General features: G+C 42.6%; 1 protein-coding gene across 4 annotated transcripts in view; it reads left to right on the top strand.

The window, feature by feature from the left end:
* Ust (uronyl 2-sulfotransferase) overlaps positions 1-25,239 on the top strand; it is a 276,799-nt gene that overhangs the window by 7,655 nt on the left and 243,905 nt on the right. The window lies entirely within an intron of this gene.

Below are 25,239 nucleotides of genomic sequence, written 5' to 3'. Positions count from 1 at the left end.
TTTCGTGTGCTCCTTGGCCGTTTGCATATCTCTTTTTGAAAAAATATCGATTCATAACTGTTTCCCACTTTTGATACGGGTTATTTTCATTGTGAGTTTTTAGCATTCTTTGTATATTCTGGATAATAGATTCTTATTAGATGTATGATTTTGTTATTAATTTTGGGATCGGGGGGATGGTTCTGACTTAAACACAATATTGTCATGTGTTATGCTCTAGATCATAGGTGTGCACCCTTTCAAGGAGCAATATGTTTTATACTTTAGTTATTTTCAAAGTGTGATGTATAGTGTCTGGGCATATACATAAAGTATATTGAAATAAAGTCCTAATGACTGATTGTGAAAAACAAGGATCTTTTCCAAAGACTCTTAGGAGTCTTCTTTTATAGTATTGGGTTTCTTTGAATAATAAACACTGGTTGTCTGCATTTAGTTCTAATGTATGATAATTCATGGGTAGTTAACACTTACTATTTTAGAGATGTCACAAAGATAACTGTAACTTGAACATGGAATACGAATGTAGCCAATTTTGAATTGCAGATTATATCCAATGGGTGTGAGTATGTTCTCTTTGTATTCGATTACTTGAATGGCACTGATGAGCTCAGCAGGGTAGACAGTTTGGTGCATTATGCTTCTTGTACAATGTACTATGAAGCTACCAAGGAAATCTTGAGCATTCTTGCAAAATTGGAATTCATATGCAATTAATTCACCTCATAATCACATTGTGTTGTAACACTTAGGACAAATTTATAGTAGCTCTATTTTCTGTACATGTTACTATTTAGTAAGATATCAAAATTTTTAGGAGCAATATTAATTTCTAAAAGTGTTAAAAACTTTTGATAGGTTTCAAAAATACAAATTTTCAAAATAAGAAGCCCTTAACATGTATACAATTAGATGCTGCTTCACAGAACCTCAATTTGAATAATCTGTAACACTCTCATACTGAAAATTACTAGGGAACCAGATATACATGTCGTGTTGAAGCTGTGGGGTACTTCTTGGTCTGCCTCAGGTTTTACATTTGTTGTCTATAATTTCCCAAAGACAGCCAGTCGCTCATTTTTCTTGTTTTGCTGCTTGCTAATGTCTCTGTAATACAGAGTTTAGGAAGTGAAAAACTCCAACTATGAGCTTTGCACTCCTGCAGGGTTTCTTCCACCATCTCTTCTGAAGTTTTGGCTTTCTGTCTTGTAGTGCAATCATTTGTGTGTATGTTCCTTGAAGAGAGGGGTGCATTTGGCTCCTCTTAGACCTCTCCTGGGTGCTCTGCATAGCGCCCAGGAAGGAGCTAGTGATTCAGTATATTTGCTGCACAGTGTCTTTGCTAAGATTCCAACTCCTGCTTTATTGGGTCTCTATATTAAAGCAGAGAAGCTAGGGAGAGATGCAAGGAAAGACTAGCTCAATTGATGTCTTCAGCTTTTTTCTTCCTTGCTATTCAAAGCCAACGTGTCAGGCAAATACAATAAACTGCTTAGGACATGTAGCTCTATAAACATTTCCGTCTACCTCCCACCTTTGAGAATTTGGAATTACGCTTTTAGAGCTCTCTGTAATTAAGAGTGCCTGAGGTCAATTTAGAGATTTGGCTGTATACAACTAGAATGAGCACTTCTTGTTTCTTGACATTTTTATGACCACACTAGTTGTTTGGGGAGTCTGCCTAATAGAATCTTATTTCTCTCTTTAGGTCAGTGTCTTCCTTAGGTCTCAATTTGTACATTTCAGGCATGACTTTAAGTTTTTAAGGAGATGACACCATGGGATGATGTGATTTTTGAAATGGTGATTGAGTAGGTTTTAGCTTAGAACTACAAAATGTCCAGACCATAAAATTAGGGCCCAATGCACCAATCCATTTACCCTTGTTTGGTGGAAGATACTGAAAGTACCTTAAGTCAAGGCTTTGATTAAGTGGTTCTTAGTTCATTCATTGATAGATGATTTACTTTTTGTTTTGCTTTTGCAATGCTGGAGATCAAATGCAGAGCCTCACCTGCTAAGCCTGTGCTCTGCTGCTTAGCTATAACCCCACCCCATCGATAGTTAAAATAACCAGTTATATTTAACTGTACTGCGTTTCTAGAATACAAATTGAGTTTGTTCTGCTTCAGTGGGTTCAGCTTTCATGGCTTTGATGAAAAGAAAAATTCAGGTATTTTGAGGCATGTAAGTTTCTATGGTCAGTCATTCAGGAGATGTTCCTCGATGCCTGTGTGGCAGAGGTCTGAGTGTGAATCACTGTGTTAACCACTGATAGGCGGGAGAACTTGAACAATTCCTTAAATTCTCTGATTCTTAAGTATTTTGATCTATGCAATGTATTAGTTATTGCCATTTTATAGGACATTTGGCTATCCCAAGACTTGGCAATTGCATTCAACGAATGTCAATTTCCTTACCTTATTCTCTGCTTCCCTTTGACCCCGCTTCATTTGGCACACACCTGTGTACACTTATACTTATTCCATCCTCGAGGGAGTATGCAAACTCACTTAAGAATTGGCTTCCAATTAAGGAGCCAATCTAACTCAGAAATGTGAAATAACCTAAGTAGTATTTTTGTGGCTTATCTCGTCATCCTTGGATTGGCAAAGGCTCTTCTGCAGCTGATGAGCACCAGCATTTGCCCTGTTAATTATATACACACAAATCTTCCACTTCTTACTCTTTCTTCTGCTAGCTAGATACGGTCCTCCAAGAACATATTCTTTGCACAGGCTGTCCTCCTCTGTTTTGAATGTATTTGCTCCCCTGCATTCACAAAATAAAAAGAGCAGTGTGGAGGGAATATGCAGGGGGCTAACTCTCTGGGGTGACTGAATGTTCTAGGATTGGTCCTCAAGGTAGGCCTGGTCAACACAAGCATAATTACCAGGCCTACATGGTGCTCCTAGAACTCTTCCCATGTCCGGCAGCAAGGCTACTTTCTTTCTCAGTTCCTACTTCCCTTGCACTGGAAGTCAGTGCAGAAGCAGAGGATGTCTTCACGAAGCACTAGTGAGCTTGCTTCTCATTCTCATCTCCTCTGTGTTGCCTTGAGCTGCCCTTGACCTTGGTGTTGGGGTGAGAGGCGCATCTTCTGATGTAGCTCATCACCCATGTCTGTGAGCATTTGAAGCAATGCTGATTTTACATTATTTGATAGAAAGTCAAATTTTGTTCAGGTCTTAAAAACGTGGCCTTGCCATGCCACTACAGAACCTCCTGCTTTGATCCAAAGGCTGTTGGATGTGGATAAACTGTGCTGTCAGGCAGAGTTGGGCGGATGGATGGGAGGGATGCTGAGCGTGAGTCTGGAATGGGATAATAGTGATCCATGGCTTAAGTCATGAGGGCCTCCTAGATGTCACTCCCTTCATCTCTAAAACCAACGAGTTTGATTAGATCTGTGATCCTCCCTAGAACCCTTGCTGGCAGCAGAGTTTCCTTATGGGCTTGGCTGTCAGTATAGGAAAAGGAAAAAAGAGCATGATTTTGGGGTTGTAAAAAATCCTATAGCTGATATTTATATGCAGTTCCAGAGGAGTTTGTCTCTTTTCTTTTTAATGCTTAGTTAAAAGTCTGCAGGAGTTAAGCAACCAAGGCAAGTTGAGTACAAAACATTCTCAGCCATTGTTTTCTAAGTCATAATCATAATTTTTAATTTTTTTTGAGACAGGAACTTCTTATGTAGCCCAGGCTAGGCTCATGATTGTTCTGCCCCAGCCGCCTGAGTGCTGGGATTACAGGTGTGTACCACCATGCCCAATAAAAATTACTGCTTTGGTTAAAATTAGTAGCACATTCCTTTGACTCCCTGCCCCCATTTCCGTTTGCCCCAGCCTTCTTGGACAACAAAAGAGTAGAGTTTTATTTCAAAAATTGCAGGCAGAATGTCCTAGGAAGGCAGAGAGAGGAAGCAGAGTAAGACCTGAGTTTCCAGAATTCAGAGTCTCTGGATGTGATGGGAAGAAAGAGGGAACCAAGCAGAGATGAGGAAGCTGTGTGGTTCTGAGAGGATGGCATGCCCTGCACCCAGATGCTGTCCAACCCATACCAGTATGGACAGTCCAGTGGCCAAGGGGAGTCTTCCCAGTGCCCAGCCCCTTCCAGTAATGGTCACCCACTTCTGCTCCTTCTTCTGGGAGCTACATCAGATATTCTGTGGAACTTCAGTCTTTCAAGTAATCGAAGATAAGAAGTTGACTGTCATGTGCCTCTCCATATATACACATAAATCTCCACAGACTCATAAATCTTGTCCAAAAAAACCAGGTCTATCTTCCAGTAATTTCTCTCCTGAAGTCATTTTCAGACAAAAAGAACAAAGGGAGAAACATGACATGAAAGCCAAACCTACTGAATGATAACACCCCATAAACAAAGTCGAAACCCAGACTGGGGACAGATGTCTCCTTAGGAAATAGGGACTAATATGCAGATGTTTAAAAACTAATGATCAAGAAGAAAACGATAACTCATGAGATAAGTGAGCAACACATATGAGCAGGAAGTTTGTGCAACTCACCACTGGCCAAGGATGGATGGAAAGGGGAACAGTTCTAATTCCCTTACACTTCTTGGTTCTTCCTCTGTCTATATGGCCCTTCCCTGGCCTGTAGAACTGAGGAACGTTCCAGTTCCCTTGGTTTGTGAGCCTGTTACTGTCACAAGCGGCTTCTTCAAGCTGTTTTCTTTGAGAACAGCTGTTCCACATCAATGTTCTTCTGCTTAGAAGTGAGCGAGCCTGGCTCTCAGGTCTTCAATGCAAGCGTGGCCCAGTGGCTTGAAGCCACCTTCCTGCTGGGTGAGATGTCCCCTCCACACTCAGAGCTGTACCCAGCCAACAAGACGCTGGTAACCACAATTAGTGGTCCATCTGCCCGTGAACCTGGCTGAGTGAGGAAGAAGTATAGGATGGACGGACTGACAGACTGGTGCTGTGCTTTGAATCCTGACTGGAAGTGTTTCTCAGCCTTCCAGAAAACATGAACTGACTCATCTGGTTGGAGTTTCACAGAAATGTGATTGCGGATGTCTTGCGATTTCATTCTGCTGTACTGTCGGAATTCATCCCTTGACATGCCAGAAATGTGGGTAAAATCACATACAGATTCAGACATTTCAAGGGGAAGTTATTTTTACCACAGGGGGAAGAAACCAGAAAGTGGTGGTTGGCAGGGAAGCCAAGGCAGGGCTGGGTAGGAGGGTGGGTTCTGGGCAGCTGGGGCTCGGCTGCCTGGCCCTGCAGTTGTGCCACACTGAGTTGAGGAGTTCCCAGGCAGAAGATCTGCCTGAAGGGGAAGATTGTTGACATACACTCTTGAGTGGGAAATCCGTTTAAGCACTGGGGGGCAACACTGGCTTCTCTGGAAATGTGTGGCTGTAACTGACAGCTGCGTGAGACCCTGAGGGAAAGATGGAGAGAGGATGCCAGAACAGTACGTAAATGCAAAATTTGAATGACTTCACTTGACAGGATCGAAGCCATCTTGTTTTCTGTGCTCCTGGTTCTCCCAGCTCAAAAGGCTGTTCTTGTTTGCCCACTGAGCAGGTGGCCTTATGGTTGTGATTGTGTTCTAGCCATGCTGTGAGATGATGAAGTTCCCAGAAAGAAGAGCAAGGAGAAGGAAATACTGGCAGCATAAAACTGCTACCTTTGTAGACCCCTTGTCTTCTATTCTCTCACTGGGGAGGGGCATGTGGGGTCTGTGCGTCTCAAGATGAATTTGGATGGCCTTGCTCTGCTTCTCCTGCCTGGAGTGCGTGCTTAAATGTGTGGTTAGCAAGGCTCCTCACCTTGGTAAGGAGAACTTACTAGAACATGCTTCGGTTGCTGGGTAGGCTTCTGACTTTGCACTTTATGTGTGTTACTTTGTCCTCATCTTCCTCCTCCTTACCAGATCTTTCTCCTGCTACCTCCTGGGAATGATCGGTGAGTTTTTGTTAGTTTCAGATCACTCTTGCTCATCAGGCTTATGCTTCATTGAAGTCTTACATCAGTGGACTAAAGGAACAGGGACAAGTGTTTCCCTATTGCTTTCACGTGCCCTCCATCCCTCCCATTAGGCCTGGCAGGCTTCTTCTCTTTCATCTGTCATCTCCTCCAGCGATACGGGTTCCTTCCTTCAACAAATGTTCCTCAAGCACCAGTGACCTTCTGGGTGTCGGAAACAGTGACTAATGACACTGTCGCTGAGCACATGGGGCTGCACTGTACTTGCAGAGACAGAGAAGCTCTTAGATGAGGAGCGAGGACAGGCGACCCTGTTGGGGGAGAGGAGAGGAGAATCGGGTTGGCTGTGCCCAGCTGCAGTCAGGTGGCTTTGTCGGTAGGCCAGGAGTTCTCGAGGCCGGCTGCATGATCTAATAATGAGCATTGGAAAAGACTGGCTTAGGGCAGGGCTGCATCTGTACATGTCACAAGCTCCCTGTGTTGTTCTAACAGGCAGCCAAGGTGGGGGGCACTGGAGAAACGGGGGTGGGCAGTGAGTCCTCTCACCTGTGCCCTTCGGGGATGCACTGGCCTCATTTACAATCTCTTTGTGGTTGTGATCTAACACCTCGCTCCTCTGCGCCTGCATTTCTCAAGCCTTATCCTGCATCCATGGCAGCTGGGCATGTGTTAAAGGGCTGGAGAGGCCTGGGGTGGCCTGAGATTCTGCCTGCCCGCCAGCCTCCAGGTGTTGGAGTTGGGAGGACCACACTCTGAGTAGCAAGTCTACACTGCAGCATTCCTGGGAAGCAGTGGATGCTTGTGAGCTAACAAATGGGGCAGGATTCACTCTAGCTCATTAGAGATCCATGCTGTTAATATTAGACATTTTCGAAATTTCTTTTAAATTGATGAGGTTTTTTTTGTTTGAACTCAGGGCCCATCTGCTTGCTAGACACGTCCTCTACTACTTGAGCCCTACCCCCCAACACCCTTTTTTCCTTGTTATTTTTTCAAGTAGGTTCTTGCAGTCTTGCCTGAACTGACTTCAGACTGTGATCCTCCTACCTATGCCTCTGGAATAGCTAGGATTATAGTCGTGCATCATCACATGCATTGAGATGAGGTCTCAATAACCCCCCCCCTCATTCCACCTCCAGGGTTGGCCTCAAATCACAATCTTTCTGATCTCTGCCTCTCGAGTAGCTGGGATTGCAGGTGTAAGCAACTGTGCTCAGCCTTTAATTTGGTTGTTTGGAGTTAAGAACATTGGGTTTTTCTGATATGGAAATTATGCACATGTACAGTCCAAGATTAGAATGCCTGTTTCTACTCATCCCTAGTCTACAGAATTGAAATACAGGTTGTTTGGAGGTTTGTAAATTTAGAGATTCTGACCTAATGTTAGGTTCATTGGTAAGCATAAGAAGCAAAGTTACTGGTCTTAGGTAAGAAGTATCTTCAGATAGTTATTGCAGATTCTGTGCCATTTTTAAATGTAATGCTAAGACATTGTATCAAAATTCGTCCACCAGCCAAATATTCCAGATAAAGCTTATGACCAGAGAAAATAAGTGGATACAAATACTTATGGCAAAGAATTAGACCGAGTCAGTGCATTGCTTTAAAAACACAATTTTAAGAAATGGGCAGGTGAGCTAAACAGAACTTTCTCAAAAGAAGAAATTCAAATGGCCAAAAAACACATGAAAAAATGCTCACCATCTCTAGCAATAAAGGAAATGCAAATTAAAACCACACTAAGATTCCACCTCACCCCTGTTAGAATAGCCATCATCAGCAACACCACCAACAACAGGTGTTGGCGAGGATGCAGGGGAAAAAGGAACCCTCTTACACTGTTGGTGGGAATGTAAACTAATACAACCACTCTGGAAGAAAAATTGGAGGCTACTTAAAAATCTAAACATAGATCTATCATATGATCCAGCAGTACCACTCTTGGGGATATACCCAAAAGACTGTGACACAGGTTACTCCAGAGGCACCTGCATACCCATGTTTATTGCGGCACTATTCACAATAGCCAAGTTATGGAAACAGCCAAGATGCCCCACCACTGATGAATTGATTAAGAAAATGTGGTATCTATACACAATGGAATTTTATGCAGCCATGAAGAAGAACAAAATGTTATCATTCGCTGGTAAATGGATGGAATTGGAGAACATCATTCTGAGTGAGATTAGCCTGGCCCAAAAGACCAAAAATCGTATGTTCTCCCTCATATGTGGACATTAGATCAAGGGCAAACACAACAAGGGGATTGGACTTTGAGCACATGATAAAAGCGAGAGCACACAAGGGAGGGGTGAGGATAGATAAGACACCTAAAAAATTAGCTAGCATTTGTTGCCCTCAACGCAGAGAAACTAAAGCAGATACCTTAAAAGCAACTGAGGCCAATAGGAAAAGGGGAATCAGGAACTAGAGAAAAGGTTAGATCAAGAAGAATTAACCTAGAAGGTAACACACATGCACAGGAAATCAATGTGAGCTCAACCAGCAAAAACCCTTGTTCCTTCCTATTATTGCTTATACTCTCTCTTCAACAAAATTAGAAATAAGGGCAAAATAGTTTCTGCTGGGTATTGAGGGGGTGGGGGGGAGAAGGAGGGTGGTAAGGGAGGGAGTGGGGGCAGGGGGGAGAAATGACCCAAGCCTTGTATGCACATATGAATAATAAAACAATAAAAATAAAATAAAAATAAAAACACAATTTCATTGAATTTGGAACTAATGAAAGACAGGACTGTAAAATAGGCAGTGTGGAGGGTACTGGTGGGAGGGGGAGGGGGAGTGGAGGAGATGAAGGTGAGGGAACATGGTTGGTTGATGGACTTCATGTAAGCATATGAATGAGAACAATGAAACCTCTTGCAATTACTTTAAGAGAGCGAGGAGCGGGGGAGATGGTGGGGACGATCTAACCAATGTACAACGTAAGGCTATTCGGAATTGTCACAGTGATCCCTCTTGTACAATGGATATATCCTAATAAAAATGGAAAAAAATTGAACTGTTACTATATGCTCACTGTAGAAGGTTGGGAAATGGAGAAGGTATCCCAACTCTGTCACTTACGCCTTGCACGGGCTTGGTTACAGGCTCCATCCTGCAGTGTCACTCCCTGTCGGCACATATTTCTCTGTCACTGGTTTTCATGGTGGCAGAGTTTCCTGTGGATGTTCTGTAATTCCTTTAACCAGGTGGTTTTTGATGTTTAGCCTAGTTCCGGTTTTCTTTGGATTGTAGCTAAAGCTGTGATGACGTTGTGACACAGAGCACATCTCCCACCACCTCCCCCTGCCGTCACTTCTGAAAGAGCTTTCACGTCCACGTCAGTACAGCCCGGAGTCACTGGTCCTCTGGCCAGGCCAACACAACCACTGTCCTTGCCCACAGTTGCCCGCAGGTCAGATTTGCAGGCTGCAGCCTCCTGGGTTCCTTCTGGGTCTAAGACAAGAGATGGGTCCCCTGGTCAGCCTGATGCTTGCACCTGCGCCCAGTGGCTGAGCGTCAGGACACTGTCCTCAGCCCTATGGGGCCTCTTGGGAACAGAGATGGCTCTCATTTTAACACTAAAATGTTAAAGTGAGTCATTTAGCCCCCATGGGTGGCTATTCTTTTGAGTGTTTATGAGATTCAAGGGACCACGATTTGAAGACCTACACGGTGGACCCGTAGAGCAGCATGTTCTTTTTTAGAAATCATGTTTTCTTCTGTGACTTTGGCCAACAGGCTGCTTAATAGTATAAGAGTCAGAGTAGTGTTAGGAGAGAACATTCGGCTTCAAATCAGAAGTCCTCTGTTTGATTCCTGGCATTGCTGCCATGCAGCTGTGTGACCTTGGGTAATTCACTTAACCTCTCTGAGTCTCTGTTGAGGCCTTAGAGGGACTCTTTCTATTCTAGAACAACCACCATCAGAATATTAGAGAACGCTATCTTGCCTGGAATTCTGTGACAAGTTCATTTATAATATCTGCTAATACACATCTCCGATTCAATCTGACACACAGGACTCTGACCCAAGCAGGTGGCAGACGGAAGGGAGGGTAGGAATGTGGGAGCCAAGTGTGTAGCTCTCCCCCACCCCTCTCCTGTCCCAAAGACTAAATAAAGATTTTTCTGTATGTAGTAAGACCTCTGGCTGTTTCTCTTTAAGTTACAAAGAATAGTTTGACAATTGAAAGTTCTAAAACATTTACCCTGTGGTCATTTAAGATTGTAGTTACTTCAAGTTTTGTTTTGTTTTGTTTTTTTCCAAAACTGAAAAAAACAGCTGTTAGTCTGGTTTTGAAAACAGATGTGTAAATTCATCATTTTCACACAGATATTCTCAGTAATAGAAATTCCTGCACAGGCTATAGGGAGCAGAGGCACATTATAGAGGAGAGGGCTTCATGGAAGAGGTGATACTTGAACTGGATGCTGAAGCATAAATAGGAGTTTGCCAGGTAAAGATGGGAGAAAGGACATTCTGGAATGCACATGCAAAGGTGAGCCTCTGGTCAAAGTGGTGGGACTTTCAGAGACATGAGCAGTTGGGGTGACTGGTAGGAAGCTGACAGAGGGAAGGAAGAGGGGGTGCTGCAAGGCAGGCTCCCCAGGTAAAAGAGTGCATTCTGAGGTGGGGCGTGGCAGTGCACACCTGAGATTCCAGCACTTGGGAGGCAGAGGCAGTAGGATCATGAGTTCAAGACTTGCGTGGGCCACATAGAGAGATACTGTCTTAAAAAGGGGGTCCACTCTGCAGGAACTTCTGTGTTACCCTCTGTGTTTAGTGGGGAGACCACTGAGCATTTTAGACCACAGAGCAGTGGCAGCTTTGCTATACAGAAAGCCAGCTCTGGAAACAAGAAGGAGAAATGGAGTCAGGGAAGAGCCTGGTGTGGCCTTGGGGTTCATCAGCGATGTGCAGGCTTCTCTCCTCTTGAGTGATGGGTGTTCAGTGCCCTCCGCAGGTGAGGTTCCTGCGTTTAGAGCCAGGAAGGGCCTGAGCTGCTCAGCTGTGGGTACCGCCCGAGGAGAGGAGGTCTGCACTCAGCCCAGATCTCAGAACAGAGCCATCAGTTTGTCTTCACCACATGTCACGTGGAAGCAAATTTCAACAAAAGCTCTGATATTTTTTTCCAAGTCTTTCAATGAGAACAAACTTTCTCTCTCTCTCCGCCACCCCCTAAAAAACTTTTTAGTGGGACTGGAGTTTGAACTCAGGGCTTCAACACTTGCAAAGCAGGTGCTCTACTGCTTGAACCACACCTCCAGTCCATTTTGCTCTGGTTATTTTGGAGATGGATGGGGGGGGGTCTCTCAAACTATTTGCCCAGGTTGGCCTCGAACCTTGATCCTTCCTGTCTCAGCCTCCCAAGTAGCTGGGATTACAGGCACGAGCCACTGGTGCCTGGCAAGAACTAACTTTCGAAGTGCCTTTCATCACGGGAACAGAAGTTGGACAGCCCAACCACTCTTTCCCCGCAGCTATATTCCATATAGTGGAATCTTGTCCCTTCGACTTGAATCTGACACTTTCCTGTTAGGACATTTGCGAGGCAATCGTTTATTTTTCTGACTAGCTAAAATGGAAAGAAAAATCCACCCCCCAGCGCTTTTATTAGGTGAGAAAATTACATACTTTTTGTCAGTTCCATAACTTTGATCGTGACTTTGTGTCATAGGGGAAGCTGCGTTGAGGCTGAGCACTGAGTGTATTGATTTGTTTTCTCTGTGGCATGCTTCAAAAGTGTTTAGAAGTGGCCCCGCTCATGTGGCACCCCAAGTCCCCAGTGGTGGGGTGCGAGCCCTGCCTTCTGGGCTGGTAGCTTTGTGCCCAGCCCTTGCTGGGTGACATCGAGCCTGCCCCGTGCTGCCACCTGCTCTGGCCGGGTCTAAAGCAAAATCTTCCATTCTTTTTTTTTTTTTAAACTCAGAAACAGGCTTCTCAATCTTCATTTTTGTTCAAACACAGGAAGAAAGAGGTCTAAGGCACAGAAAATCAAACCCCAGGCGCTCTGATGGAGGAGGTGGGCGGTGGCTCTTGAAATGATCGCTTGACTGTTTGAATGTAAAGTCATCTATCTTTTTAGAGAAAATGAAGTGCTGAAAAGCTTGAGTGGATGCTCCTTGCAAGCCATCTGAGCTTCCACAGGTCTGATGTTCAGTGGGTGACACGTGTTTATTAAAGCTTTTATAACATGAACCTGAAGGGAGAGAGTGTTTGCAGCTGAACATTGAATTTGTGTCAGAATTTTCTGGAGGTCGAGGCAGGAAGCTGTCCAGTGTCAGCGTGGCCTCACCTAAGTTGCACACCAGCTTATTGGGAATTGGTGGCCTGTCTTTACGTACCTCCAAAAAAGGGAGAAATTGATTAGATCTTAGATCTTACTGGTCACTATCTTCTACAGTAATATTTTCCCTGGAAATCTGAGGACGTGTTCTTCATGAGGCTGTGCCAGACACTGGCCCTGTAGGAAAGGGAAAGTCACAGTAAGAAATGACAGCTTAGCGATGGAGTCCCTCTGGGTTGCTGAGCCATGAGGGTGGGCATCTTGCTGTCACGGGTTTGATGGTTTGGAAAAGGTAGAGCAGTGGGCATTGAGCCTGGACCTGGTGGCTTCACTCAGGTGTCAGCTTCTGCAGCTCTATTCTTGGCAGGACAAGGAGAGCGATCAGCTGGATGATGTTAAATGGCCCATGGGTCACAAGTTCCGTGGGAATCGCACATGGAGGTAGTGATGATTCAGCAGCCACATTCTGCTCCTGTCATCTTCCAGTGACAGTGACAGTGGCCTGTGCTGTCTGGTGAGCACGGAGCCTTGGATGGGGCCTTCTGGACTCCCAGGGTTGTTCCTTGTCCCTAAGACCTGGGGTCTGGAGCTGGGCCTGGGCCAGCATGGTTCTCAGAGGGAGAAGTTCTGAATAAAAGTTACAAACGTTCTGTGAATGTGTCAAAAGCGGATCTCTTGGAGGCTTTTCTTCTTTAGGAAACTGAACACTTTCAATTTTGCGGCAGCTGTCAATGGCAGGATGAGATTCATTTCACTGGTTTTTCTTCTACAGCTTTGTCAAATGGTCTTCTCAGCAGCTCCCTTTCCAGTCCAGCAACCTTTTGTCAGTCTCCTCCTGTCTTATGCTCACTCGGGTTTGTGCTCTCACTAAAATGTGTGAGGAAGACTTCAAATTACAGAGAGTAGAGTCTGTTGTGAAATCAATATACAGTAAGTTATAATTTCAGACTTCATTTTCTTTCTGAAATTTAATGAATTTGAACATGGTGTTTTCTCATATTTCATATAAAGATATAATTTATCTTTCCAGTGTAAACGAAGTAAATGGAAACACCAGAAACTACCTTATACATCGACAGACAGACACACAGTCACAGACACATAGCCACAGACAGACACCCAGCCAGGCAGACACACAGCCAGACAGATAGGCAGCCACAGTCTATGGCCATACCACCCTGATCTCGTCAGACATACAGCCACAGACACACATCCATAGACTGACACACATCCACACCCACGTGCTCACGTCACTTTTTTCAGAACACAAGAAAAGAAAAATTTTCAAATCCTTTGCACTGGATGACATTTTGTTGAAATATTTTTATGGAGCATCCATATTTTTTCTGTTTATTTACCTTAAGAAAGGGACGGTAGAAGGGATAATGCCATGGAGAGTGTATGACTTCTCACCAGCTGCCCTTGGCTTAGAGCAGGGTTTTGTGTACCTTGGGGCACACAAAGGCTCTGGAGGGGAGGGGACGTCTGGGAGGAATCAGCTTCCCAACTGTTGGCTGCCACTTTTTTCTTTCTAAAACTAATCTCCCTGAGAACTGGCATGCCGTCCTCCTCTCCCTATGTCCTGTGCCCACTTTATGACAGAGGGTTGATGTGACTCTGACTACGTCCAGCCCAAACACCTCTCATGCCAAAGGAAAAATTCTAATGTTGGTGTCCAGAGCGAGAGCCAAGTGACTGCCAGCAGCCTTTTTGTGGTCAGGTGGTTTCTATCCTTGCTTTACCAAAATAAAGGAGGATTTTACCAAGTTCTCTCTTCAGGTGGTGACCACTGTGTGATGTAGGCAGATGTTAAGAGGTGAATGACATCATATAATAAAACTCCTTTCATTTACGTCTATTGTTGGTGTGCACAAGCTTTCTTTCTTTCTTCTTCTTCTTTTTTTTTTTACAGTACTGGGGTTTGAACTCAGGCCTACACCTTGAGCCACTCCGCCAGCCCTTTCTTGTGATGGGTTTTTCCAGATAGGGTCCCATGGTGAACTATTTGTCTGGGCTGGCTCAAACTGTGATCCTCCTGATCATTACTCTGGAGTAGCTGGGATTACAGGTGTGAGGCACTGGTGCTGGTGGTGTTCAGCTTTATTAAAATGAAAAAATGGGGATAAAATTGGAATAAGTAAAGCCCAGTTATAGATACATTTACTAGGTGAACAGCACAGTTCTCTTCATTCAGTCAGCCAAGGCTGTTCCATCCAGCTTTACATGTGATATTTTTGTTGTTTTGATCAACTGTGAACCAATGATAATCTTAATAATAACTCAACTGGGAACATGTATTTTAAACACCTAGAGAATTCTGTGCCAAGAACAATTTTTTTAAAGTCATTTCAATTTATGTAGATGCTTTTCTTTTACAGAAATGAAAAGAGAGATTGCTATAATATTTGCAAGCATAGAAATATATCTTGTGGAATGAAAATACAAGCTGAAAAGTTTATTGCCTTTATTTACTGCCTTGTTAAAAGGATATGTGAATTTCAGAGAAGAATGAATGAATGAAAGAAAAGCTTTTACCTCCTCCCTTTCTTCATAAAGGACTTACCTCTTCAAGGGCTGAGAACAATGAAAATATCCCTCTGCTGCCTTTCCCTTTCCTCCCCTGGTCTCTGCCTACCCTAGCTTGTATTCTCCGCTTTGTAGTTCTTCTTCCCTACCAAGTTTTGTGAGGTTTGGACAGTATACAAATTTCAAAACTTTCTTTGGAAAAAAAAATTAACATGTAAGAAAAAAATGTGCACTTCAGTGCTCTGTCACTCATTCTGAGAAATGGTCCAAGGAAGGAGGAAGGGGAAGTCAGAGTGGGAAGAGGCTGGTCCTACAGGTGCAGAATTTACAACACCACATGTCAAATTCCCCCTCAGAAGTGGGAAGGAACACGGGCAAGCGAGGGCTTCTGGAACTGAAATTTAAACTTTAGTAATTTCACTGTGACTTTGTGTGTGTGTGTGCGCTCGTGCATCATACAAACACACACGTCTGATAGTTTTCTTTGATTTTCAGTTTATCTGAAAGAAAATTTTATAATGATCACAACGAGTGTCATACCACTGGTGTGCGTGCATGTGTTCTGGATCTATGCACAAACACGATGTAGTTGCTTTATTTTGTAATGTTTATATGGCACTATGCAAGAAATCAGATCGCTTCAGCTTTTATTTATGTATTTATTAATTTTCCCTTTATTGTTGTGCTGGGTGGGGGTACCCTGGAGTATTTACAAAGGTTCTTACAATGTAACAAATATGTCACATTTGAATTCACCCCCTCCACTGCTCTCCTTCAGCTTTTAAACACGCGGTGAGGAGTTCTGGAGGTTAACCTAACATGTTCCAGAGCACAGAGTCATTCTAGCACAAAAGCTTGCAGGCTGGCCTGGTATAGGATGTTCTTGGCCTGAACGCAGGAGCACTGTTGAGGGCACAGAGCTGATTTCCGGGGGAGGACATGGATCCTGTGTGTGATCAGAGGTTCTGAGTGGCAGACACCATCCTGGTCACCAGAGGCTCTAACAAGTCTTGGTCCTGGCTCTACCCCTGCATGTCCAAGAGGCTTGGAAGTTCATTTTCCTCTGTGTTTCTCCCTTCCCCTCTTACTGCCCGGTCCCCCATCCACCTCCTTCAGTCCAGCTTGGCTCTGAGTTACACTCTGGATTAGGAATGAGAAATTACACGCTGCGAGTTTCCACCTTCTAAATTCTCTGGTCTCCCTTGCAGCATCAGAACCCTCCCTGGGCCTTTGGGATCTGACACTCCTACACCTGCCCCTCACTCAGCAATTGAAAGTCCTTCAGATGCCAGCAGGGATTATAGATGGTGTGCCATCTTTGTTTATCGTCATAGTCAATCTTCTCTCTTGGCGCTAGTGGTAGGCAGCACCAATTTGGTCCTGCCAACCCTATGGGATGATGCTGAACGACAGGTACTGTGCCTTGTTTCAGTTCTGCTTGTAAACTCTCTGATGACAGAGACTGTCTCACACATCTTTTTAAATTTTTTTTTTTTGGCAGTATGGGGGTTGAACTCATGGCCTCTCACTTACTAAGCAGGTGCTCTACCACTTGGGCTACTCCACCAGGCCTTTTTGTGTTGGTCATTTTTGAGATAGGGTCTCACTTTTTGCTCAGACCACCCTGGACTGTTATCCTCCTATATGTGCTTCCCTGAGTAGCTGGGGTGACAGAGGTGTGCCACTGTGCCCAGCCATTGGTCAAGATAGGATCTTGTAAACATTTTACCCAGACTGACCTTGAATCAAGATCCTCCTGATTTCCACCTCCCACGTAGCTAGGATTACAGACCTGAGCCACTGCGCCCAGCCTCACACAACGACAATCTTTTTTGATTGCTGCTGGCAGCTGGAGTCATATCAGTACTTAGGGAGGAAAATGCAATTTGGATAGAATTAAATTGGAATCTAATTGAATTTAAACTATTCTGATGTGTTTGTTTACTCAAAAATAGTTATTGAGCACTTGTTTCGTGCCAAGGGGCTAAAAGGGATGATAGTCTAATGGAAAACAAACACAATGAAAGAAAGTCTATTGATTGATTACCTACTCTGAGCTCAGTCCCTATGTCATTTATTTTATTGATCTTAACAATATCCTATGAGTTATTGGTCATCCCATTTTACTGATGGGTAAACTGAGACTTATAGATGTTAAGGGATTTGCTAGGTAACTAGACATGTAGGATTTGAGTCCAGACCACCCATTCTTGACTGTGCCATTGTCCAACTTTGGGTGTGGAGAGGTTTTGACCTAACTAGAAAAGAACCCTAAATCTGGGAACTGTTTTTTTATGATGTCACAATTGTCTGCACTTAATAAAGTATAAATTTTATACTTGGGCTCCTTGGAGAACAAGACATACTTTTTTTTATTATTGTTTTTTAACTAGGAACTTTGAGCTGAAAAGTTTGTTACTTACACTTTGTACTCTGCATTTGTTTTAGAGGTAGTGGAGCTTGTATTCCGGGCTTTGCATGTGGTAGGCAAGTGCTCTACCACTTAAGCCACACCTCCAGGCCTTTTGTTTTATTTTTTAGATAGGGTCTTATGTTTATGTCTGGGCGGGCCTTGGGCTGTGATCCTCCTACCTCTGCCTCCTACCTTGCTGGGATTATAGGCACACACCACCATGCCTGGCTACGTTCTGCATTTTTTTTAAAGGGTATTCAAATTTCAGAGAAAGGTCTTGTTTATTTTGACTGGATCAGTAGAGTAAATTATGTCATCTGAAAGAGACAACTGCAAAAGGTAGATCTGTCCCTATGTACAGCATGAGGCTGTTGTCAGTCAGGCAGTGTGACACTGGCTTCAGGCCTCTGGTTCTCACTCAGGCACTACATGAACCTTCTTCGAAGTTTTTAAAAAAATATGGTCCTGCAGCCTGCATTTTCCAACCTGTTCAACGCTTTTCTCAACAGAAGTGTTTGTGGCGGATTTTTGAGGGTGAGGGTGTGGCCAGTGATGTCACAGAATTTTTGGGACTTGGAAAGAAAGCTTTCCAAGCTTTAGTGCGACTATGTGTTTTCTGCAGAGTCATCTAATTCTTTTCTGCTCATGGTTAATTTTGAAGAGAAACTTCAGCACTTGGAGTTGGACATTTTGAAAAGAGGCGAAGACCCACAATGGCAATAAAAAGTTGTGTAAAACCTCAGTTGCCTGGAACCCCGCAGAATGAAAGGCTGTACTCTAGAAAGTACAGGTTTATACCTTTAACCCTCATAACACTTTCTTTTTTAACCATTTGGTTGGACAACTCTTTAAAACATTTTGTACATTCTTTGCTTCCAAATGGACTGTTATTTTGATTTTTTTTTATGGCTCAGAATCACTACTGAAGCATCATTATGGACTTGTCTCTCTGGCCCTGTCAAGGCGGATGGGCCTTGACACATCCGGGCCTCCCACACCTGTGGGAACCCCTGGCTCTCATGGTTTTCACTGGGCTCCTCTGCTTGCGGGCGAGGGCTGGCAGTAGCTGCTCTTCTCCCTCCTGCTCCTTTGTTGCTTCTAACAGCCTGAATTCAGAGGGCAAGTAGTCAACTTACTAGAGCTGTCTGTAAAACAAGGAAAATCACTGTCATAAGAGATCTAAACTCAGGATGGCTATCTTTCCTGCAAACAGGAACCACAGGAACCATGTCTGGCTTGCTGTCATTATGAAAAATGGACAGCTCATCAGAAACCTCTGTTTTTCTTTCTGCTTAGATACAATTATAAGCTATGTTTTAGGTAGGCGAGCCTAATGTATAACCTAAATTATGCAACTTTCAGTTTCTCTGATATCACATTAAACAAATATGATCCCAAACATAAAGATTCATTTTTCTAAAATAAAGCAGTGTGAACATTTTAAATTGATGACTTTTGTATTTGCATAGCAACAAAATTAAAATATGAAAAAGAAAAATAACATGATAATTGCTATGATAAATTGACTTTTCATTTAATTTTCAGTTTGGAAAGAGGAATCAAGCCGCAGTCCTGGGCTGTGTAGTCACATTTCTCAGTGTTTTCTAAATTACTCAGGCAGTTATTAAACTTCTTTATTTTGTCTTTTAAATAATAATTTTAGCCTGATGTCCATGGCTTACGCCTGTAATCCTAGCTACTCAGGAGGCAGAGATCAGGAGCATCACATTTCAAAGCCAGCTCCAGCCTCAGTGAGACCCTATCTTGAAAAGATCCAATACAAAACAGGGCTGGTGGAGTGACTCAAGTGGTAGAGCACCTGCATAGCAGGCCTGAGGCCCTGAGTTCAAATCCCAGCACTGCCCCTCCAAAAAATTAATAATAATTCAGAAGCAAGACAGGAGATTTAGCCAGTTAGAGTTTTGTTTTTTTGGTCTTATTTTCTTTGGCTTCAAGTGATTTGAGTAAAGGATTTTAAGTCCTTAGGATCCAGTGTCTACCAGATCCATAGCTCTATAGGAAATAGAAAAAGGCACCCCTGGGACTAGTTGCACAGTGGTGCTCTCGTTCTGGGAGGGTATGGGCACTGGGGCTCTGCCCCACTCCTCCCAGACCACCTTGGGCAGGGCACAGTGGGGTGGTCCGTGTTCCTGTGAGGATTCCTGGGTCATGGTGGGACCTGGCAGGAGGCTCTCAGATCTGAGTCCATTTTGGGTCACCTGTGGTCTGTAAGCATGAACGGTATCATAGCTGACAGTGTGTGTACTTCAGTGTGAAACCCAGAAGCTTTGGTGATTGATTGACTGAGGATTATCAAGCCATTTGTGGTGAGGTGGGGTCTAGAGCCACAGCTCTGGTCTTCTGAGGCACTGCCTAAGGCCTGTCTTACTCTGTCCTATCCAGAAGGCATGGCCCACAGCACAGCCCATTCTCTCCCCTTTGTTCCCCATCCCTGTGGAAGAAGGAGGTGGAGGTGGCCCTTTTGCCCCTCTGTTCTTTTCTTCAAGGCCCACCCCACCTCCCGGGGCTGAGGCCCACAACTATGGCTGCCCTTACCCTTGTGGGTCCCCAGAGGGGACTTCTCTTTTTCTTCTGAATGACTAAGCTTTTACTTTACCAAAAAATGTTCTTTGTGGAACTTTTTTTTTTTTTTCCCAACCAAAAAGTGCTACCTAAAACCTCCTGGAAAATTCCTGATTATTTTAGAAATATCTCTCTACTTCCATCAGCTCAGCACTCTTGACACATTTTCAAGTATAGATTTCAGACCATTGTCATTTCACTGAGGAAGTGAAATAAACACTTGAGGAAGAGTATTCTGTAATATTAAATTTTCATAATGGCTCTCTAAAGGAATAATTTGAAAGTTTGGGTGTACTTTCAGAGAAAATCCTTTTGCATGAGTGCCTCCTCTAAGTACCTTACTGGATATTTGCAAGGAAGTCCCCACCTCTGGAGAAGAGATGGGATCAAAGGCCTGGAGAACTTAGTGAACTGACTCCAGTGAGGGTCCTATGTCTGGAGGAGCGAGCAGGGTGGCAGGGCCTGGCCCTGGCCTTTCCCTGGCCTCTTCCTCATTACTGGGAAATCAGAATTCCCACTCAACCCACTCTGGGGGTATTGTGAGAGTGAAATGAGATGAGTATATGTGAAAGCCCTTGGAAAATGCAAAAGTGAAAGGGCTGTAGTTCTGCAGAATTTAGGCTTCATCACTGCAAATGGTAATGTGGCTTTGAAAAGAAAGAGGACCTTTGGTCACGAAGTTTAGGAAATAAATGAACTATTCTGTCCTTGGGGGCTCTCCGTACACTTTAACATATGAAAAGCTCCGCAAAGTTCTGTAGGAAAGAGCTCTCATTTAATCCTATTTAATTTAGTGTTTCTCAGTATTTTTTTTTTTTCTTCTCTTGTTAGCTGCCTTTATGAATGACTGGGAGTGGATTTCTTAGAGGGAACACGGGCTCTGGTGGAAAGACTTTGTGGTATTTCTTTTGACTGTTTATATACTGATGCTCAGGTTAATTCCAATTGAAGAAATGTCTAGACACTGAGTTATAGATCAGTGAGAGGCCACTGTATTTTATTATATATGTATAGGTATATGCATATAAGTGCACATACAGACGTGTCAACACATGTCTATGTGCACTCACACACGTGTACAATACTCCTGTAATCAGATAAGAGTGTTTTCCCAGGTTTATGTACGTCCTATTCTCCTTGTCTAACAGAGCTCAAGTTTAATCAGTGTTGCAGAAAGTATTTTTCTGGAGTCTTGCCCATGGATACCTTCTTCCTAAAGAAGCAGAGCTACCATATTTTAAACATTCTTCCTTCTTAGGAAAATCTCAGACATGTTTTCTTCTTACCACAAATGTCCTTGATATGTTTGCACCAACACTTACATAGAAACTCCAAGCTTAGACTTTTAGGACTGGAAGAGGTAGAGGCATTGGAGATGATTTCACCTGGTGAGTCTCAACTCTTAGACATGTTCTTAGCATGATGAAGAGACTAAACTGGGGCATGGAAGCCTGGAGAACTTGTGAAAATCACACATGTCCTTCCAATCTTCCAATGATCAGTCTGCTGTCATTGTAACAGTAAGGGCCCCTGCCCCGAGGGAGTGTAAAGTACCCCTAGGGGGCTGAGGGCAGAAACATGTTGTAGTACACATCTTTTCCAACCCCACATTTTACAGATGAAGATGATAAAGCTGCAAGGTTTAGTGACATCTTCAGAGTCACACAACCTGATCTAGATGCTGGCTGCCTGTGACTAATCCACTGCTTTCCTCTTATTGCAGCAATTTCTGTATTATCATAATTTATGCCATATCACCCACTTTCATCTAACACCATGTGCTCCATAATTTTAAATATAGACTGGCTTTTATATAAAAATAATTTATAAAAGAAACTTTATATCCCTGTTCCATATGGAAATTTAACACCAGTTTCACTTGCTATGAACAAAAGGTAATACTAAAAATAAACGCCATGAAAAGATATATTAAACTTTAACTTCATAGAGTTACTGTTCAAGGTTTTGAATCTGAAGATTTCTCTTGGCTAAAAATAGAGGTTATCAAGTTATTAGAGATGTTAAAAATGTACTTGCCCCCAACTATGACACTTTTTTATGCAATCAATCAGAAAGATTGAAAGAGAATTGTTGAAGAGATAACATTCTTTTAATACAAGTCCAAGTAATGTTTACCAACCCATGCACCATCTAACATCAAGTTCTACCAGTGAGTGACTTGTCCCATACATTAGGAGTTGTCCCCCACATGTAAGGCCACCTTGGTTTGCATATATATATACAGGGAATTTATAAATTCATAGACTTTGCTGCAATCTGAGTAGACCTTTGGAAGGAAGACAAGTGGAAAATTGGATGTGTCTGGGCTGTTTAGATTGGGTGTATCAATGGGGACATCATGGGAAAGACTCAAAGCACAGTGCTTGCTTCATGGTAGATGTCCAGTAAGTAGTTGTGCGATGAGTGAATGAGTGAGTGGTAAATAGTAATGCTGTACCAAGTCAGGTAGAATCAACAAGCTGTGCGAATAGCAAGATGTTGCATTTTGTTTCAGGCATCTTGAAATGTCTTAGTCATGAAGTGGAGAAGACTCAGTAACAGCCAAGCATGGCCATGAAAAATTTCACTGCTTTTGAAGAACACAGCTGCATTTCTGCATTACAAGTCTTAGGCCATCATCTTTATAGGCTGTGTCACACTTCATGTTGTGCGTCAAGAGGAGAAAAGCAGCAAAAACCGAGATTCGAATCCTAACTTTCCTTACCAATAGCTAGATGATTTGGGGAGAAAACATTACTTCTTTGGGACTCTTCAGATATGAAAACAAGGACTGTAGTAATGCCTCTCTCAGAGGCTGTGTGAGATTGAATGAGGCAAAGCATAGGAACATCACTGATAAAGACTAGAGTAGTACGTCCAGTTGTTATTGGGATTACATACTTTTAAAAATGACCAACAAGGGCTGGCTCAAGTGGTAGAGTGCCTGCCTAGCAAGTGCGAGGCCCTGAATTCAAACCTCAGTACTGCCCAAAACAAACAAACCCCAGTAAAGTACCATTTATGCAGAAAGGTGGACAATTCTGCATTCTGATTATTTGAATATTAAATAATAAAGTATAATAAAACTATAGTAAATGTCTATTAAAAATGGATTACAATAAAATATCCTTAAAATCAAAGTTATACTAACACTATTAATCATTTGGAAGAGAATTCAAGAGATTTCCATATATTTTATAATGAGTACTTGAACAATTGAATGATATTAAAGATGTAGAAAAATGTACAAAAAGCATTGACTGTAACTGAATGCCCTAAACCACATATCTAAAACAAATTAGCTCATTAAAATATACATATTTACTCATTATTGATTCCTTGATCATGAAAAATGTATGAACTGAGGGACTGACATAAATATAGAGAAGTAGAATAACAGTATTTGCTTTTTATGGGGGGGCATAATTTAATAAGAAAATTTTATTTAGTCTCATTCATACAAAAAATTATGCCAGCTTCTAAAAATAATATCCTATAATTAGAACTCAATCTTGAGTCTTTTTTGTTTAATATAAATTCTGCCGTCATGAATCTTGACAATTCAAGTAATGACAGTGCTACTAAAAATTATAATCAAAGCCTCTCATATCACATTCTGAATCTTTGTGAATACTTTTCTCCTATTATTTTAAAAATAAGTTACCTTCCGGAATTTTAGATTAGTTTTAAAAAATAAATTGTACCAGCCCCCAAAGCTTATACACACATACACACACTACTTAGTGAGTTATTTTATTAACCAGGATAAACTTCATTGGGTGTTTAAACAATACAGATACAAGTGACTTGGAGGATGGGTTATTGCGTGAAAAGATCATTAAAATCCATTAGGAATTTCTTTTTAAAATACTGTTATTAAACCATTATTCATTTCATAGTGTTCTGCCCGTGTCCGTAAAATTGAATCAGTCACACAGATCAGTCATCATCCTCGTATAACAGCTTTCAAACACATCCCATCTGGGTGGCTGATAAAAATACGATCCAAGATGCTGATTTATAATTTGTCTTAAGAGCTCTTTTAAAAAATGGTAAACTGCTCGAATAATGCTAGCCTCTAGAATAAAACTGTCAAGAGAAACTCAGCCACTTGTGGCTCTTTGTGTTAATTTTAAGATCAGCTTTGTTCCTTCATTAAGAAGGTCCAATAACCATCTCATCAACATGATGTCTGTCACAAGTTATTTTTACTTAAAAGCTCAGCTCTGGCGTTTGAAGTAAATAGTTGTGAATGGCAGTTCCGCTCAGGAGACCGCTGTGGCTATGGGCTGGCCCATTTTCACACAGAGTAATGTTGTTTTGTGGTATTTATGTTGTAAATAATATATCCAGAGTCTCGAGCTGATGTCTGCCCGCTGATGGGACCTCAGATCCAGAGACAGCATGTCTCAGTGCTGAAGGAAGTGTTGTTGGTCTGATGAAAGTTTTAATTAGGATTCACTTTGCTGTTGAGACAGAAGTTTAAACTACTAGTTCCTTGGTTCAGTGTTGTTTCCACCCTTCTTATTCTTTCCTGGACACTCAATTATTTCTCCACCTGAATTTTACCAGCCATTTGAGCTGAAAGATCTAGAAACTAGCTACTCAACGTGTGGTCTGTGAATCAGCAGTACTGGCATCTCTTGTAACCTCAGACTCTCAGGCCTACCCAAACCTGCTGGATGGAATCTGCAGCTAATGGAGTGTTCTGAAAGAAACTATATTGCTCAGGCCATTGTTAGGAGGAACAAGGATCTAGAACCACTTTACAGATTAGACACACACATGGCACACAGGCTTTCAAAAGTATTTTCTTTATTTTATAAGTGTTTTTGATAATTGAATCAAAAGAAAATAATGCAACACTGAAAATATCATGATAATGGAGGCTCACAAATAAACATCAGACATATTTGGTAAAGCCAAAACTTTTTACTCAGTCACCAAGGTTTCAAGGTATTTTTAGACTTACACTCCTGTTGGTTTTCTGCAGGATAACTGATTCTTTTGGCGCTTTTCTTTCCTCCCCCTCTTCCCCTTTCCTCCTCTTGTGTTTTTTGGGACAGTTTCTCCCTATGTAGTTCAGGCTGGCATTGAACTCTCAATCTTCCTGCCTCAACCTCCTGAGTGCTAGGATTACAGGAGTGCACCATTCTTTCTCTTTTCTTAAATTCACACTATTGTTTTGTTTATCTGTAAAGCAGTTTCAAACTTTAGCTACTTCCTGGGCCAAGTTCCCTGGCCGAGTTCACTAAGAGTCTCTCTCTGCAGCCCATCTGTGTGGACAGAGCTTAGGTCACATACATGACTGTGCTGATCTCACTCCTTGCTCTTTTGTGACTTTTAGGTAGAACAGAAACTTCTGGTGAGTGGAGACTGCTTTGTTCTTTTCTCTCTCCAGTGCCTAACAATGCCTGGTATAGAATAATCCCCCATGGTGCACTGCTACTGACTGTCCCTGGAGTAGGAGAA

Source organism: Castor canadensis, chromosome 1 (genome assembly GCF_047511655.1).
Source record: "Castor canadensis chromosome 1, mCasCan1.hap1v2, whole genome shotgun sequence".
Taxonomy (NCBI): Eukaryota; Metazoa; Chordata; class Mammalia; order Rodentia; family Castoridae; genus Castor; species Castor canadensis.
This window is presented reverse-complemented; position numbering and strand designations above follow the sequence as displayed.